At 31.0% G+C, this 19,037-nt stretch overlaps 1 protein-coding gene across 6 annotated transcripts in view; it reads right to left on the minus strand.

The window, feature by feature from the left end:
- LOC107448763 (SLIT-ROBO Rho GTPase-activating protein 1) overlaps nt 1-19,037 on the minus strand; it is a 217,266-nt gene that overhangs the window by 67,178 nt on the left and 131,051 nt on the right. The window contains exon 1 of one of the 6 annotated variants that reach the window (XM_043045565.2): nt 13,517-13,572. The exons of the other annotated variants lie outside the window; for them this stretch is intronic. The gene's annotated coding sequence lies outside the window, so the exon portion shown is untranslated. Of the gene's footprint in view, nt 1-13,516; nt 13,573-19,037 lie in introns of those variants that run through there. 6 annotated transcript variants of the gene reach the window in all.

Here is a 19,037-nt window from a genome sequence, read left to right on the forward strand (position 1 = left end):
ATTGCAATGTTATTTTATAAAATATTTTGCTGCTTTTTCCAACTCGTCCCTCTGTTTAGATGCATAGAATAATAAAACGTCAAATAAACGGTTAAAGACTGTAAAAAAGAACGGGTAGCGAACGATAAAAAACAGAAAATATCTGTATTTATCTTTTAATAGTTTTTTTTCTGTAAATTTACAGTTATTTTTTAAAAAGTGTCATGTTTATTTTTTCCCATTTTATTTCTTATATTACATTTTACATAACAATATCATTTTATAAAAGATTTTGCTGCTTTTTCCAACTCGTCACTCAGTTTAGATGCATAGAATAATATTTGTGAGCACGATCTTGTGACGTATTAATGATTTATTACAAAAAATATCTTAATGATTGAAAATAATGAAACCTTTCTGGGAGATACTTTCGGCACTTAATATTGGTTAATTGTATGATTTATGTTCGCTCAACATCAAAAATAGAAATGAATGACTTCGCGGTGTTCATTGAAAATTCGGCAAGATCTAAGAAGAAAAAGTGAGTCCTATTTGAGAATAACAGGAAAAGAACTTCTTATCAAGACGGACACTAGGCTAAAACCGAAGGCGCATTTGTTCTCGCAATTTCCGCTACACAGCGTCCGTATGACGCTGAGCTGACTATGGATTTCTTAGAAAATCAAAACCAGACTGTTAATCACAAAGTCTAATGTTTTTAATCAACAAACATTTGAAACAAAAAATTTAGATTAAGTAAAGCAAAAATAAACAAAAAACAACGAGTAATCATAGAAACAATCGGGGGTGATTGTGAGCCCAATTAAAAAATCCTGAAAATTTCCTGAGTAGAATCATTAATGACGCATTTCAAAAAATGTATGTCTTGATAAATTTAAATCATTGATATTTTCACAACGTGAAATTCCATATAATTTATATGCAGCATAATTTAAATTAATAATTATGTATTTAGTTTACTTTTATCTCTAATCACATATATTATTCTACCAGAAAAAAGATTGAAAGAGATGCCAAGTATAAATTCTAGTTCTAATATTTTTACATAAAATACACAAGAATTTTTATACATAAATGTCATCGATGATTTCTGTAAACTTCTGGACTTTGGATTTCCGGATCGAGGTTAGCGAAAAATCTGGAAATCTGGATTTTTTCCGGAGCACAATCATCTCTGAACAATAGACAGAGTGCAAAATTTATCACAATCTTACCAGTACGGAAAAAATGGGTGAAATTTCTTTCAGTTAATAGTCAATCAATTATCAATTAATTAATATTATAATTTAGTCAATTATCAATAAATAATCGATAATAATTATTTTGCAAAAAATATTAGAGCTGTTTCTGATAGAGCGTCACGCATTCAAAACTCAGTTAGAGCAATGTTAGCATAAAATGTGCCTAATAATGGTAGACAGATCTTAGCCAAAGTTTTCTTGAAATCAGGTGACTCGGGTTCGAATCTCAGCCATGGCTGGTCGCACTAACCACAGGGATGACGTAAAATATCTTCAATGGTAGGTGGCTCATAGGAAAGAGTCGCCTTGCCGTCTGGCTAACCATGGGATGTTTTCGTGGTTTTCCTATTTATGTAACGCAAATACGGGTTAGTTCCGGGAAAAAGTCCTCCGCGAAGGCTAGTTTGTCCCAATGCTTCGTCCAGGAGTTCTGTTGTTTTCAGGATAGAGTGTAAAGTTACGAGGCTACTGAGTTTTGGTAGCCGTAAACTCAAAATTGGATTGGCTGTTCAACGGATATAAAATAAATAAGTTTTCTTACGGTAGAAAGGTTTTTAGAGAAAGGTTAACCGTGAGAGGTTTTCGTGACTAATTTCATTTGTCCCCCAAACGCCTGTTAACTATCCTGAAAAAGTCCTCAACGAAGGGTTGATGAAGTTTAGTACAAGACAAGCTATAATGCGGCACAAAAAAAAATTTTTTTTAGCAGTTCGGTTAATTGAGGGAGTGTTTCGTGACTTTCCCTCTCTCACGTGCGTGTTAGCTTTCAATTTCAACTAAATGATGACAAAGTTGAATCAAAACAAAGAAGGAGACAGCTATGGGTACAAAAAGATCGACAGATGTTTGAGGAAAAGGCTTCACTGTGGGAGGACTTCGTGATTTTTTTCGTACTTCAAATATCGGTTAGTTTTCCCGGTAAGTCCTTAAAAGGTAGTAAAGTTGAGTTTAATCTGATAATTTAAGAAATATTACAGCAATTTATACGAAATTTTGAGGAAAATAAAACCGTAAAAAGGCTTTTTGAATTACATCTTTATGTTTCCTAAATGCACGTGGTTTAGTTTTTCTTGAAAGCAACAAGAAAAAGTTTGGCAATAAGTAATGCTCCAAATATATGTAGTTTGTCTTCCTATCTACACAATTAAAAAGTAAAGAAATAAACATTTATATTTAATTCTATTAAGAAGGATAAAATTTAAAACCGCATTAGTTTATCATTAATAAAAGAAATGTATATAAAAATAGAGTTATCAGTTAGTGAAAAATTCCCGTTGAATAAAAATACCCAAAACATTTCTCTTTTACAAACACGCACTTTTCAAGTTAAGATATTAAGTAGCTTCTTTTTGTAACCTTGGAGAGAGTATAAACTAATAATTGTCCTCTTAAAATGACATGAGTCCGCTAACAATATCACATATCGCCCTTTCAATGAACAATCTTTTTCATGAAGAGCCCGCCAGCATAGAAAGAGAATTCAATTTCAACAAATGACAGATGAAAAAATAAATGTTATGGGGAAGCGTTTGGCGATCTTCTTTTTTAGAAAGAGACAGTGCTTGGCTTCCGGTTTAAATTTAATTCCTTTTCAATGAATAAAATGGAACAACGCATGAATGAATCAAAAGAGTTATTTTGTTTTCTTCTTTATCTTAATCCATACAGATAAGTGAAATTTAAAATCTGCGTTTATAAAAAGAGTTATTATTCATCGATATATTTAAAGGAAGATGAAAGTCTTCACTTCCTCCAAAGGTAGGTTTAAAACATCAGTCCAGTTTTCGTTTTTATTGTTTGTGGTGTTAGTGCAAGCGCAGGCAGTTTCAGTTTTCTAAGATATAAACTTATGCTTTTTATAACCAACAATAATAACCAAGTTATTTTTATTTATTCAGAATCGGTTCCTTAATCTTTACTCCCACAAATGGGAATTAGACAAATTGACCAGTAACAAGTTGATTATTTACATTTTTTTATAAAATTACGTACACACCTGCTACACTAAGCTCTGCAAAATTTCAAAATGACTACTTAAAAATTTTACGAACAAAGATTCGAATGGAATATAATGAGGGAATAAATTTTGTTTAGAAAACGTTGAACGTAAAGTTTAGACTGCAAAAATTTGGAACTATTGAAAGATTTTACTCTTAGAATTTGAGTAGATAAGTACTTGATGGACTAAGATTATTAAATTGAGGACATTTTAGAATTTTTGAATAAACGCATAACATTTTTAAAAATATTAGAAGTTAAAATAAAAAATCGTTGCAACCAATTCGATGATTTTTAAATATTAATCAGAACGCCAGAAATTATTTTTTTAAACAGTTTTGTTAAATTCAATACCTTCAACTTTTTCATAAAAAAAAATAATAATAATAGTAGGTATTTTATAATTATAAAAGCATTGGTAAGTTGTTATTTAATTAAAAAACAATAATTTATTCTCATTTTCGTTTCATAGCAATTTCCCTAAGAAAGATTTAACTTTTAATTTTACTCCTATTATTCCTAGGAATTTTTATCTTTTGTGAATTATTAAATATATTTTACAAATTAATTATATTTATAAAAATAATCTCAGTAGCAAAACTTGAGCTCGTAAGTAATTGTTGATTTTGAAAAATAATAACAACCCGCACATTCATTCTAAATACATGCAAAATATATTGTGAATCTATTTTACGAATTATCTTAATTAAATTTTTCTCATAATACAGGGAATCATAGATTGCTTATTTTAAAATTTGCAATAAAAATGGCTTTCTTTAAATGCGGGGGCGCAAGATGAAAAAGATTCGGCCGATTTTTCCCCACTCTATAAAAAGTCTCTAAAAAAGAACTAAAGATAAGACAGAAATTCGAAGCTATTAGAAAAAAAGTGACCTCTTAACCATGTTAACAATCAAAGCTATCTCAATGTCTTTCCAACAAAAAAAAAAATAAACTGATTTAATTTGCCCGCGCAACTAAAGAATGAAAAGTAACAGCTGAATTCAGTAGTTGAGAGCCCACGAACATTTCAGTAAAAAACGAATTTCCGGAATGCGATTGGAACTTCAAACAATTCAACTCCGAAAAGGTGGCCGGCCAGTCTCCAGTGCCATCTGTTGATACGTCAAAATGACGTCATTGTTAACCAGATGAGACATGTGTTTTGTTGTTGTCATGGTGACACAAAGACAGCTGTTCCGTAATTTTAGTAGTATGCTGGAAAAATCAGCATGAATGGAAAAGGGGAAAAATCTGTTATCAGATGATTTTTTTTTTTAAACTTCCCAGTTGCTGTGGAATTCCCAGAGTTGGCTTAGTAATTGGAAATTCTGACATGATAAAGAGTTAAATCGTTAATACTCAGTCAAAAGTTACAACTTTCAATTGTCAAGTTCCCAATTTTTTTTCGGCTGTTGAACTTTTAATGATTGACCTTATTATGGCGGAACCCGAGACTTCATTCATAAGTTTAACTAGCGATTGTTAACATATCCATTAAAGAAAGAATATTATTTATTTTGAAAATTTGTAATGATCTAAACGTTTTATATCATTTTGTTAGTGAATTAATTTAGAACGACATTCGTTTTTATCAAGATTAGTCTTAAAATTGGGATTTATGCCAAGCAGTTGAATTCACAGGATTAGGCGGTATCTAGCCTAGATCTTAATTTGATTTTAGTGTGTGCATTAATGAGCTGAAATATAATTTCCGTTAAAATACAAATGAAAATAAACGTGGAGAATATTTATCAAAGAAACATACTTCTTCATTGTTGAGTTTGATTATTTTTATACGGTGTGAAATAATAATGCGATTTTTTAAAATGCATACTCTATTCATAATTCATTCATTGCATAGTGATTAGAGATTTATTCAATTTTTTTCGATTTTTAGTATCATTGTATAAAATTCAATCTTCGAGACTCAGCAACGATTTTTTGCATGGGGTTCACTGTCTATCTATGATAGCATTCGAAGAATACATTTTAAACAAAAAACCTCAAGTTGTTTTTGTCACATCATAGACAATCCTGTCCTCAGCTGGTCGAAATCCGTACATCATCATCTATCCTGAAACAAATACATTACTTACAGTCCACGAACTCTCAAGATGTTTTCAACATCTTCTATGACCTTGTGGAAGGCAGACGATTTTTTCAAAACTCCATCTAAAAGCTCTTTTTTTTTACCATCATCGAGAGAAGTGATCCTCGCCCTTTCTTATTAAAAGAGCAACTGGGACGTGTCAGAGAAGCGCCACTCAAATGCTCATTCGCAATATCTATTTATACAAGTGTCGGAGTGTAAGTCAAGGGAAAGTGAGATAAAAGCGTAGACAGAGGTGAATATTTCGTGACTCAGAGGTGCTGGAGAACACCAGACCCTTTATTTTTAACGATCAGGAAAAAATACACAAATGTTATTTGCGATATCATTTAATTTTAAATATTATAATTGAATGGTAAAAACATTTACAGGATCAATTATTACCATTGACAACAGAATGACTCCCGAAATAAAAAAACCCGACTCTATCTGAAAAATAGGGTTGTCTATAAGCTGGGAAGATTTATTAAATCTAGGTTTCTTTCTAGAAGTTTTTAATCTACAAAACTTTTGTCTGGCCAGTCTTGACATAAGCTTCTGAAGCTTGGACAATGACAAAACTGGAGGAAAATCGTATCGCAATATTTGAGAGAAAGATTTTGCGGACAATAACTGGAGAAGGAGATTTGACTTTTAACTGTATAAGATTTATAAACAACCTGATATTATTAAATACATAAAAATAAATAGAATGAAATGGATGGCCCACGTGATACGAATGAGTGATGACAATACAATAAAAAAGATACCTGCTTTTTAGACCCACTGGAACAAGAAAACGAGGAAGGCCGCTGTTGAGATGGGCTGACTCAGTGGAGTTTGATTTTCGTGCAATTAATGAAAAGAATTGGAGATCAAAGATAAATCGGAAGTCGTCATAGAGAAATCTTCAGAGGAAGGCATTGGCTCACATTGGGCTGTCTGGCAAACTCTGATGATGACGATGTTAAAAATATTTTGCTGGGTTTATTCCAGATATTTTGTAATGGATTAGAGAATATAGTAAAACAGGTGCTTTAAAAAAATAGGGTCCGGATTTTTCGAAAAATCACAAAAATTAGTTGCTTAATTATCGGACTTTTTGTGAAGGGTCCGTTTTTCTGAAACTGCAAAAAATCTACTCCAAGTTTGGCGGATTCAGGATTTTGTGAAAATAAATTGCTGTTTTTATGAAGAAAAAAACCCCACAAAAATCATGTTTTTAATAATAATTTTTTTAAAAAAAAGAAGGAAAAAAATTAGTCCTCTTGCCGTCAGGCTAACCGTGGGAGGTTTTCGTGGTTTTCCTCTCCATGTAACGCAAATGCGGGGTAGTTCCATCAAAAAGTCCACAAAGGCAAATTTCCCAAAATACTTCATCCAGGCGTTCCCTTGTCATCTGGATTGGGTTCAAAAAAGAGGATATGGCGCGTTTAACTCAATGTTGTTGCTCCTCCTCATAGCCTAGTAGGGCTAAATCAGGTCTATAATTAAACCCGAAATATCTTAAGATAATACGTAATGAAGATATAAGTAAACTGTGCTTAAAATATATCTGAAACAAGAATTTAAAAAAATAAATAAAAAAGAAATAAAAAAATAAAATAACAAAAAATAAAAAAGACGACAATAAAAAAAAACTATAAAAAGAACGAAGAAAATTTCACTTGAGTACATCGAGACCTGAGCTGCAAACATTTATCTGAAGAAGTTAAATCTTATTACAGCTAGGTTCCTCTCGTAGTGGTAGAACAATAGTTGAAGTCATTTAGCTTAAACCTTACTTTTAAATATTAATTTCTCAAATATTATAAATTTGAAACTGAAGAAACCCTTAAATAATTCATATCCCTTGGTATTGGCAATTGTGTTGCTCCTGTTGTGTTGTTTCTAATGCCACTTGCCATTTCCAGCAAACCTGCTTGGTAAACCCAAGCGAATTTAAGGCAGAGGGTGCGTTTCTTGTTTTTCGGTGGCGCCATCTACGGCCAAGAACACGACTTCAGCCACATACACGTCACTGCCCGTTTATAGGGTGTGGACCAATTTATTCATCCACAAATCGTAATTTTGACCTGAACCATGGAAAGATCAATCTCCTATTCAGTACCTCCAGAGGTATGACTTGTTATGTGAACATAGAGGAGTTTGTGACCTGACAGATTAAATGTGCACAGTCACCATTTAATACGCATGGAGTCTTCGGCCGGAGGAGATCTAACTCACGACCTCTTGAACATGGGCCCGACAACCTACCAACCAGGCTATCCCAGCCGTGTTGCTCCGTCATATAGGAGCAGAACAGTGAAATAAAAAAATTAAAAAAAGGAACTTTTTTATAGCGAAATATTTTGAATACAGCGATTCACAAAAGAATACCTGTGATAAATCTCTTAAGACATATTTTCACTACGATGTAATCTAACTACATTCCAAAAAAAAATCAGTTTGGGTAATATATCTGTCAAATTCAGATAAGTAATCAACAACTCATCATACTTTCATATAAATCGTTTTTGAGAAAACAGTACCTCCTAAATTGAAAACTATCACATCTGAGTGTTTTTTTTTCTTTCTTCCCCTTTGAATAACTTAGAACGCATCTTTGGTTAAGTAGTGTACGTTGAAAGAGGAACAGTATAGGTTAAAAGAAAATTCAAAGGCAAACCGCACAAACAGTGAAAGTAGGAAGAAAAAAAAGATGGAAAAAAACTTAATCGAAAGCAAAGGCAAGTATGTGAAATGTATATCAAACTTATACCACAAACGGAAGCCGCTTTAAAAGCATTGCAGACGAGAGGGGGGGGGGGAAGTTTCAGTAAAAACCGGCACCAAGTTGTCTGCTAGAGGCGGTTTCGTGTCGACGTGCCCGAATCATAGAAATAATATATATTTTTGAAGTTATACTTCTTATGCGACTTCCAACAAAGTTGCGTTAAACGTTTAACGTTACATTTTTATTGGCCGGGAATTCACGAGGTAGGATCCAGTTTTCCCTCATTCATTTCCATATTATTTGGTTCTCACTAGCATAAAAATAATAAAAGTATTGTTTTTCTATAAATATTTTTTTAGTTTGTTTTGATACACATATAATTCAATAGGGTAGTATCTTTTATTTTCAAATTTAGTGGATAACAATTGTAAAAAATGAGTGAAAACAATCCCACGGACAATGCGACGGATTTAAGGTTATGTCAAGGTACGTCTCTTGTGAATATCAATTGATTGTTAGGTTTTCTCTTCTGAAATTACATTATGACGCATTCACATACATTATTAATACAAATACATTTTCCAGGGCGAGACGATGAGGCAACCACAAGCACTTCCACTGGTTCAAGAGGTCCACGAGGGGAAAATGCACAATATTACCGTTATTACAGAGCACGGAAAAGAGCGGAGCAGGAAAAAGAGTCGTTGAATAGAACTAGTGATCCTTCTACAACTGCTGATTCTTCTACAATTAACGTCGCAGGTTGCGAAGTTTAACTTCTTCCGCTCGGAGGGACTCCACGCACTATTTTTTCTTTATTTCTTTTAAAAAAGGATGTTTTGTTTATAACTTTTATTTGCTCTAACGGGTTAAAAATTATAATCAAAACATTAGTTATAAAATCACATTTGCAGAAGAAAATATTGGGAGTTCAAATCAATAGAATTACTAATCTAACTTCAAATTTAACGTTATTAATCCAATTATTATATGAAATATTAATCGTATATTTTATCCTTAATTACTAATTAAGTTGATAGAATCTTAAAATTCAGGGTTGATGTTGTTGACGTATGCCTGTTTAGGCAGAGGGGGTGCGATTGTTCTTGCTTTCCAGTGGTTGTTTTCCAATCAATGGCGAAGAATTCGACCTCTGCCACACCATACGTCGCACCCGTTTAAAGGGCAGACCCATTCATACATCCATTCATTCATCCACAGATCGTAATTTTGACCTGAATCAGAGAACGATCGATCTCCAATCCAGTACCCCCAGAGGTATTGATTTGTTATGGGGACATGGAGGACTTTTGCGACTCGATAAATTTAACGTGCATCAGTCACTTTACTACACGGGGAGTCTTCGGCCGGCGGGGTTCGAACCCACGAACTCTCGGACATGGGCCCAGTGCCCTACCGACCAGGCTTTCCCGGCCATAAAATTCAGGGTTATAATGCTATATGTTAACACTTTTGACCGTACGTATTACGGCTAATTATTAACTTAGATGCGCAGGACTAGTACAATAAGCTAGCTACTGCACGCTTTTTAACAGGTACAAGCTACTGCCATGCTGGAAGATCCCCCCGATCGGTCGGCCAAACGTTAAAAATAACCTATTAAAAACAAAACTTATATTAAATACCAAAATATACATATATTTATAATTACACAGTTGTATGGACTAAAATGTTTATTTAACGCAAGAAATAATATTGCTAACCTCTTTCTGGATTTAACAAAATACAACTACACAATCGAACTTGAAACTTACAGGGATAGAAAATGGCTACAATATAATTTAAACGTTAGATATGTGCTGCCAATAATAAAATTTAAAAGAAATAAGGAATTGAAAATGATTTATGCCAGAAAAAAACCCTACCAGTTTAATATTCATTTATAGATCCGTTTATAAAACTAAGACACTAGTCATTAAAGAGTTAAACAGCAACAACATAGTTAAAAAAAAAATAATAAATAAATAAATTTATTCATTTAATTTAATGAGTCTCCATATTTTCACAATATTTTTATTTCTATTTATATTTTTAAAGTGCACTTTCAGGATAAAATTAAGAAGAAAATAAGCTCAATATTTTGAAGAAAATCGTGTACAATTTTTGCATGACTACAATTTCCATGCATCAAAAAAAGTAAGTAAAAATAAATAACTATTAGTCTTGTAAACGCAAAATAAATTCAATCAAGCGTAAAAAATAATCCGCAATAATAAAAATTTTACCGAAAAACAAGAAAATAAAGAAAGGCACAAAAAAGCGACACATTTAAGCTTACATACCAATTTTATTTCTATACACTGGCAATAAAAATCATTAATCATTTCCTTTTTACGAACAAGACAGTAACGCTTTTCAAATCCCTCAACACAAAAAATTTCTAAGTAAATAATGAAGAAAAGCTCGCTTTTTCGAGGTACAGGGAAAGAAGATATTCGCGAGTTATGAAAAAAAAAGAGAGAGTTTAAGAAAATTAAAAAAAAAGTGAGAAAAATGAGTTGCCGAGAATCAATTTCAGCAGTGGTTGGAACGTTTCGAAAGTTCACACGGTTACGGTTCCAGACAAGTAAGTGGCAGCAGATGATTTGAATCAGCCTGAAATGAAAGGTTTATGTGTAATATTTTTTATTGCTGCTATCTTTTCCCACACGAAAATATTCCAAAAATAAACTGCAATTTAATGTGGAGCAATGGAAAAAAGTAAAATAAATAAAATCAATTAACAAGATTTCGGAAAGATGGGAAAGTTTAATCCTAGATAACTAAACATTTGTCTAATAAACTATCAATTATGTCTAGTTCAGGGAATTCGTTTCGTTTTATAACTAAATTCGAAAGTTTTATAACTAAAAATACCATGTTCTTAAATAAAATGAGCCTCCATAGCTTGAAAAATTTTCTGTTTGTTGCTGTAGATTAAATTGAAAATCTTTAAAGTACTTTTATTATGTCATGATTACGTGGAAATTTATAGCTATATATACTTTCACATGAATAACAATAATCGTTTTCTAATTTTAAATTCTTATTTAATTTTTTAATGGTAATGAAATATTTTGCAACGATATTTTTAATTTACGCAAAATTTAAAATCTAATATTGACGTATTGCATTTAGAGAAATATTGGGGTTAAAATTAATGTAAGCTATGAAATGGTCTACAAGCTAACGTTAACGAACCAAATACTAAAGGTTATAAACTAAGCCTGACGCAAAAAAGGAAGAAAACGAACAAAATAAAAGTAGGCGGGAATACAATGAGATAGAGACTATTTAAATTAATATAATCGTTATTGTTTATTGTAATTTTTTTTATTTTTTTTATTGAACTCATATTAAACGCTTTGAAACAAAAAACATAATTTTAAATCAAGAAAAAATTACAAAACACAACTAAGTTTCATTTGCAATGACTTATTTATCTGGTGTTTTCAAATAATATTTATGAAACTATAGTGAGACTGAAAATGAGATGAAAATTGCTCGGGGAAAAGGGGACAACTGGTTTCCCTCTTCTTTAACTTCTCAGGAAGAAGATAAAAAAGTCTTATTAATGCAAGCTATATCCTAATCAGATAATTTAAAAAATTAAGTTAAATGTCGCAGATGCAGGAAGCAACTATACTGCGCTAAACATAAATGGCTTTACTTGAAAGAATGCAACAGAAAGATTGTCACAAACTGAATCTGAAACATTTTTTTTTTCAATGACGTGCATTGTGGTCGTGGGACTCGTTAGTTAAAGAAGATCCATTACGGAGATTAACTAAAAGTTGAAGTTTAGTTTCCTTAATTCAGTCAAAAATATGTTCAGTCGAACAACAAGCACATTTTCGAATAAAACTTTCTCGACAAATAAACTTAATTCGGACAGATTCAGGATCTGTATCATGTACCATTCCAACATAAAAAATATGGACAACATAGTTCTACTTTCATGACAAATGATACACATATTCCACTAATCTCTTTAAAACTCTCCCTTCAGTCTTTTTTCACATATGTAAGGGGGAAAGAATTTCCCCTTTTCACCCGGATCAATAAAGCAAACATGATACGAAAATCCCCAAAGGCAAAGATATATGATAACTCCCTTATGATGAAAGAGTGTGGATATCTTATGCACTTTTTGCTCAACGCCCCGCATCATAAAGATGGCTGTTCTATCAACTAACTGGTGATGGGAAACCACCGCCTGGCATCAAATCCTAACCATTTTGAAGATACAAGAAGAAAAAATCATCCACTTCAGCTGTCTAGTCTTTGTCGCGATCGTCTGCATTTTTATTTTGGTTCAAACGATATTAAAGTTTACCGAGAAGACATTTTCCCATAAATTTTAAGAATATTGAGCTTATAGTGTGAAATGTTGCGACTAAGATTTATTTTTCTTTCGTGAACTTCGGTTGTAAAATTCGCAACTCTTGAAAATAAAGTTTAAATATTTACAGTACAAAAGATTTAAAATAGATAAAACAGGAAATATTTTCAAACTTTTTTTTCACAATAAAATTTAGAGAGCAGACGATCATAAATTGTATAAAGAAATATTATTAGAGATATTTCGTGAAGAAAAAAAAATGGGTTCGAAAATTTACGAATTTATTTATATTTACTTTTTTTTTGTTTTGAAATTAGTATTCAATTAAAGAAATAAAGTATTTAACCAATCTTTTAGAGAATGAATCTTATCTTAGTATCTCTTAAAACAAAATAAAATTTGGATTAAGCTTTCTGAGATCTCGATGGAACTAGATTGAAAGATATAGTAATCTATCCTTACTTAAGTTAATCATTTTCAAGATCAAACGATTTTAACAATAGGTAGAATTGTGTTGTTACAATTATTTTGTATTTACTAACAATGAATAATAAAAGATGTTTTAATTATTAGATAATGCACTCCAGTTAATGCAAAAAAGTGTAGATTGAATAAAGCTACATCACTTTGATTTCATTAACGCATAATTTAAATAATCCTATCATAAATAATTGCAAAAGCGAAAAGTCTATTTTTATTTCTTTAACCGGTTATCTGTTTTTGACGTAATGCTACGCGACATAGAAGTATTTTGTGCACCCTTTTTTTTGACGTAATATTACTTTCCGGTTTAGTCTTTCAATATATTTTTGTTCTTGAAGCACCATTTTGGTTGTCTACGCCTTGCTTGCATGCTAACAAACAGCAAGCATCTTCTGCATGCTGACAAAGAGATATAGAATAGTAAATTGTATTAAAACAGTGCGAAGAACCGAGAAAAACGATGTGAAAACATTGAAAAATTTCGCATAATATTTAAAACTTTATAAAAACAAAAATATTAAATAAATAACGCATAGTAAAGATTGCGGTAATTATAATAACTAAACATAATATTTTAAAAACGAATTTTTTAAAAATCACATTTTATTAAGGTACAAAAAATGAAGAGATTCATACATTCTTACCAATATGGTAGATTTCCCTGAGTCTTCACATTATTTAACATGATATAAAAAATGAACTTACCTAAAATAGAAAAAAAGAAACATTACATTATGAACTGCAACACAAACATGTTATTTTTTCTTAAAATAATATTTCGAAATTTATAAAAATAAACACACAATGATTCTAAAAATACAATTACAAGAAAGAAAAGAGGAAAAAAAACTGCGGTTTTTGATTTGTAAATCGTATTAATTATAAGCCCCACTGTGTTCATTGAAAATCTAAGTAATACGGATGGGGATGCGTTGAATATTTTAAATGAATTTATTTTATGATATTTCCTGTAACGCAGCTGCCTTATGTATGCGAAAGTACAGAAATAAAAATTTGAGTTTAAAATAAGTGTAAAAAAAAAATAGAAAAAATCTTTTTCATTTACTCAAGTAATAAATTAATTTACATTTTATAAATCATTCGCTCGCCTAAATGCAAAACACTGATCAATGACGTCACTGATCTGTGCAGACTACTGTTACTCACTATTTTTTAAAACTTAACGGGAGAAGAAATGGAAGAAAAAAAGTTTTTTTTTCGCCAAGAGTAAACTTTAGAGAACTATAATAATTTAGTATTTTAATTTTGCTTCCTCCACACCCTCATGATAAAAATTCGAAACCTGTGACATACATGTATGGAACACACCCGAAAGTTTTATCTGCCAACCCCTAAACATTCTACATAAGAGGAAAATTTGTCCGATCGATAAAAACCATATGAACATAGAAAAGAATAATGCATGATTTGTCAATCGCGTGTACATCACGGTAATTGACTAAGCGACATCACGATTCTAGGATATATTCATCGAAATTGCAGAGACTTCATTCTAACTGCTGCATGTACCAATACAATATTCATGAAAATGATTCACGAAATTTTTCTGCAGGTTCACGACAGTATAATAAATATCACGACAGAGTCTTTTTCACTGAATTATTGCTTGAGGTTCAAATATTACTTAAATGGAATTATTCAATACACAACTACGACAATTATATTTTTGTTGATGAAAAAATAATAAGGAAAAAAGCATATTTTAAATAATTTAAATAATAAGGAGAAAAGCATATTTAAAATAATTTAAATAATAAGGAGAAAAGCATATTTTAAATAATTTAAATAATAAGGAGAAAAGCATATTTTTAAATAATAAGGAGAAAAGCATATTTTAAATGATAAGGAGAAAAGCATATTTTAAATAATAAGGAGAAAAGCATGTTTTAAATAATAAGGAGAAAAGCATATTTTAAATAATTTAAAAAAGCTCTCAACAGTCTTTTATTTTTCAGCAAACTATTATACAAATTTAAAAAAAATTATTTATCTTTATTAAATGATCAAAATAAAAATAAACGCTTAAACTTAGAATTAAAGTTCGACACTTTATGATTCATTACATTATCATTTAAGTTATTAAAAACATGCAAAATAAGAACACCATGCAAATTATTAAGAACACGCAAATTGAGGTCCTTAAGGACCATTTAAATTAAAACAAATTTAAAAAGAACATTACATGATTAAAACAAACATTTACATTTAAACAAATTTTATTAAATTTCAAATGGAAAAATAAAATAGATTGCAATCACATTTTTTAATTTCCTATTAAATATATACTTTCCTATTAAAAAAGAGTTTTAGTTCTATTTCTTCTTCATTAAAACTATATTTTTACAAAATTTTTAAGTTTAAAATAACTTTCAATCAACGTTGTAAATTTTTGAAAACATAAAAGAATCGAATTTCCTTTATTTGCTGATGTTAGTTTTGAATATGTTTGACAGATGGCGACACGAACCATATCATATAGTAGGAAGATTTGAAGCAGCTGTTTGATGATGGATGATGTCTTGTAGCAGAGAGAGCAAGAACATTTAATTTTAAATTCATTCACGCACTCGCCGGCTCGGAATTCGAACGAGTGCAGTAACATTTCAAGGCTATTATGCAAAAATACAACACAAATGCGTTTGCTCATTGCATTTGTGAATTTCCACAACAAGGACATACCAAATAAGGCAAATGTTAAGACGCTGAATTCATAACAGTAATCTAAAATTTCACAATTTATTAAGTGTCCCGATTCGAATCTCAGTTGCTAGTTCATAGAATGGTTAAAGCGTTTTTTAAAAAAGCAAATTAATAATATTTTTCCTTGATTTTTTTTAAAAAACAAAACTAGAGTTAACAGATAGAGTTACACAATTATAACTGCATAAACTATTTAATTTATCTACAAACTGATTTTTTTTTTTTTTAATCTTTCCATTAATTCACTTATTCATTCACTGTGTCAAAAATTATAAGATATTTGGTAAAAGTTAGTTAAAACAGACTGAGGTTTATAAATAACTCTTTGACGTTATTAAACATATTTTTCAGGCGTTTTTTTCACTATTTTGTATTAATTTTGATTAAAATAAATCATATTTAACATTTTATTAATTTATGGTTATGAAATACTGCATGAAACACCGGTGTCTTTTTCTGCGTTAAATGTAAACTCTTCCAAACACGGCTAGCTTCCAAATTTTTTATTTGTTTATTTTTTTCCGAATTTGCATTTATTTGGATCTAGAGAAACAGTTATTCATCATTGAAATTTCTTTAATTTACAAAATCAGTTATTGGTAAATGTTTGAATATGAATGGAAACAATTTAAAATTAATTATTTTTGAATGAGAATTAAAAAAAATTCAAACTACTTTTTTTTTGGGGGGGGGGGCTATATTTTGGTACAAATATCTAACAGGGTTGTTTTTAATAATTAAAATATACCAAAAGATATTTTTGCTTGTAACTAGAGCGTCAGAAAGAGAAAATATAAATCTAACTCCAGTGTCCAGTCTGCGTCAAAGGGTTATGGAACAATAATTTATTCTATTAAGTGATTATAAAATCAGTTAATTTTTCACATAAAAAGCTGATTTTTTTCTCTTTTTTTTCCAGTTTTATCTTTTCTCAATATTGAGAAAAGATACATTGGATATTTATCTAAGTTTGGAAACTCGAATGTTTACATTAAGCATAAATGTTACACCATTAATTATTTTATTACAGTAAACAAAGCATGTATGCGTGTTTAAATTAGATGAAGTGATCTATTTCAGTGGTTGCGGGGGCAGCATCCGGCCCGTGAAGCCTTTTCTGTGGCCCGTGAACTAAAATACATTAGTTGTCCTTTTTTTGCGGACAATTTTAGTAAAAAATCAATGTGGGTTTTAAATACTTTTAAGTTTTACATCTGAACAATTTGATATCAATTGCACAATTGTTTAATACATAGGTGCACATTGCAGCCAGACTTTATTAATAGGCAATTAAATATTTTTTAAAATCTACTTCCTTATATAAGTTGGAAACCCCTGATACTTTTCATTGCATCAGAATTTATCAGAAATAAAAAGAGAAATATTTTTTTTTTTTTAAAAAAAAGGGAAAACGAAAAATCGGTATCGGCAAATATTCACGCGTAGTTTTGACCTAGATTTCGAACAGGAGGCCAAAAGAATTTAAAATGCCGAGACATAGTCGATGCAATTTTCAAGAGGTAGACATGATATGAGTGGAGTTCACGGCGGGAGACGTTTGTTACGGCTCGTTACACTTCAAGAATATAGGAACCCCTCATCAGCGGGATGGAGCTTGTAAACGCGAAGACACACATCATTTACATTATATCTTCCTTTTTTGAAACAGCAGAAATGTTTTTAATTACTTTTTTTGATGTGACTCAAAAAGATGTTGAAAATAGCTGACTGCGTTGAATGAGGAAAATTTCGAAGAACCGGAAAGTATTGTCGTTTCTGCGCATTTTTGATATTCTATCGAAATTTATTAGCTTATTGTGTACCTCTAAGTCGTGCCTATGACATTTTACGGCTAGAGAGACTTCTTTACTCGTAACTAATTTAATTTTTTTATTAATATCCAGCCAGCGTGCGTACCCAAATTATTCAACAAAAAATAAGCACTTTTCAAGCACTCAAAAAATATTTTTAACCACTTCAGAAAAATATTATATTTAGGTAGGGTAGGAAAGTTTTTGACGATTGACGGTTTCATCCTGTTTTAACCGTCATGTCAAAAAAAAAACTTTTGGCATTGTTTTTGACAATTGTCTAAAATCATGAAATTTTGAATAATGTAAAGCGAATGGCGTTTTCATGCACTATGGACTGACAATACGCCAAAATAGATAGGGGTTGAATTAATTGTGAAAACGTTGAGTAGAACAATGTGGATTTTTTTCTTCCTTTTTGCATAATTCATAGCGAAAATCAACATGGTAAAGGAAAAATCTCATTTCGAAAAAAGGGAAAAAGCACTTTTTAAAAAACACCCAATGAAAAAAGCACCTATAAGAGCTATTAAAAAACGAAAATAAGCAACTTTAAGCACTTTTTAAAACCGCTACGCATCCTGCCAGCTAAATATACCATAAGAGGTACAGTGCGCAAAAAAAAAAAAATAATAATAATAAATAAATAAATAATAAACGGACCACCCGGAATAATTTTTTTATCAAATGATCGGATCTTCACGTTCTAGGACTCGATCGTAATGGTTCCCTTAATGTTAATTTTACTTTTTGTGTACGTCGCCAAATCTCGAGAACTTTTGAAGCGAATTGAAAGTTTTTTTTCCAAAGTTTGAGCGAAATCGATCAAATAGTTCCTGAGTACTAAAATTTTAAAATTCGATTTCTCAGAATTATTCAACCGGTTCCGTTCACATTTTGCCATTATAGAATTAAATTCTTTAAAATGACGTAAAAAATGTATACCTTACAATTCAAAATTTTCTTAAAACTATTATTAAATAAAATATTAAAAAATGATAAATATTAACTAAAAGTTATCTTTTGCGTAGAATTATCTTTGGATAAACGAATTTTATAATTGTGTGCAATTTTTTTTTCTATTCGCTTAAAAAGGGCTCGCAAAAAGTAAAATTAAAATTTTTACTTTTGAGGGCCCTTTTTAAGCGGTTTAAATTAGGATCGCTCTCCTGACAAAACTACGAAGACCATATTTCCCAAATTGCGACTAATATTTTGGGGGTCAGAAATCCGAATCCGTCGTACGTTTACTCAGAGAAAGTACGCTTTGGTGTCTGGTTTCGTAATTTAAAATATCGTCTGCACTAATTGCTTGGCATATTTGAGGTCACCCTCTCGAATCATTGAAACTGCGTCCTAGAATGTGAAGACCCGATCATAAGATAAAAAGTTATTAAGAGTGGTCCGTTAATTTTTTGCGCATTATACACTGAAGAGCCAAAAAAACTGGTATACCTGCCTAATATCGTGTAGGGTACCCGCGAGCACACAGAAGTGCCGCAACACGACGTGGCATGGATTCGATCAATGTGTGAAGTAGTGCTGGAGATAATTGACACCATGAATCCTGCAGGGCTGTCCATAAACCAGTGGGAGTAAGAGGGGGTGGGGATATCTTCTGAACATCACGTTG

This window comes from Parasteatoda tepidariorum, chromosome 10, assembly GCF_043381705.1.
Source record: "Parasteatoda tepidariorum isolate YZ-2023 chromosome 10, CAS_Ptep_4.0, whole genome shotgun sequence".
Lineage (NCBI taxonomy): Eukaryota > Metazoa > Arthropoda > Arachnida > Araneae > Theridiidae > Parasteatoda > Parasteatoda tepidariorum.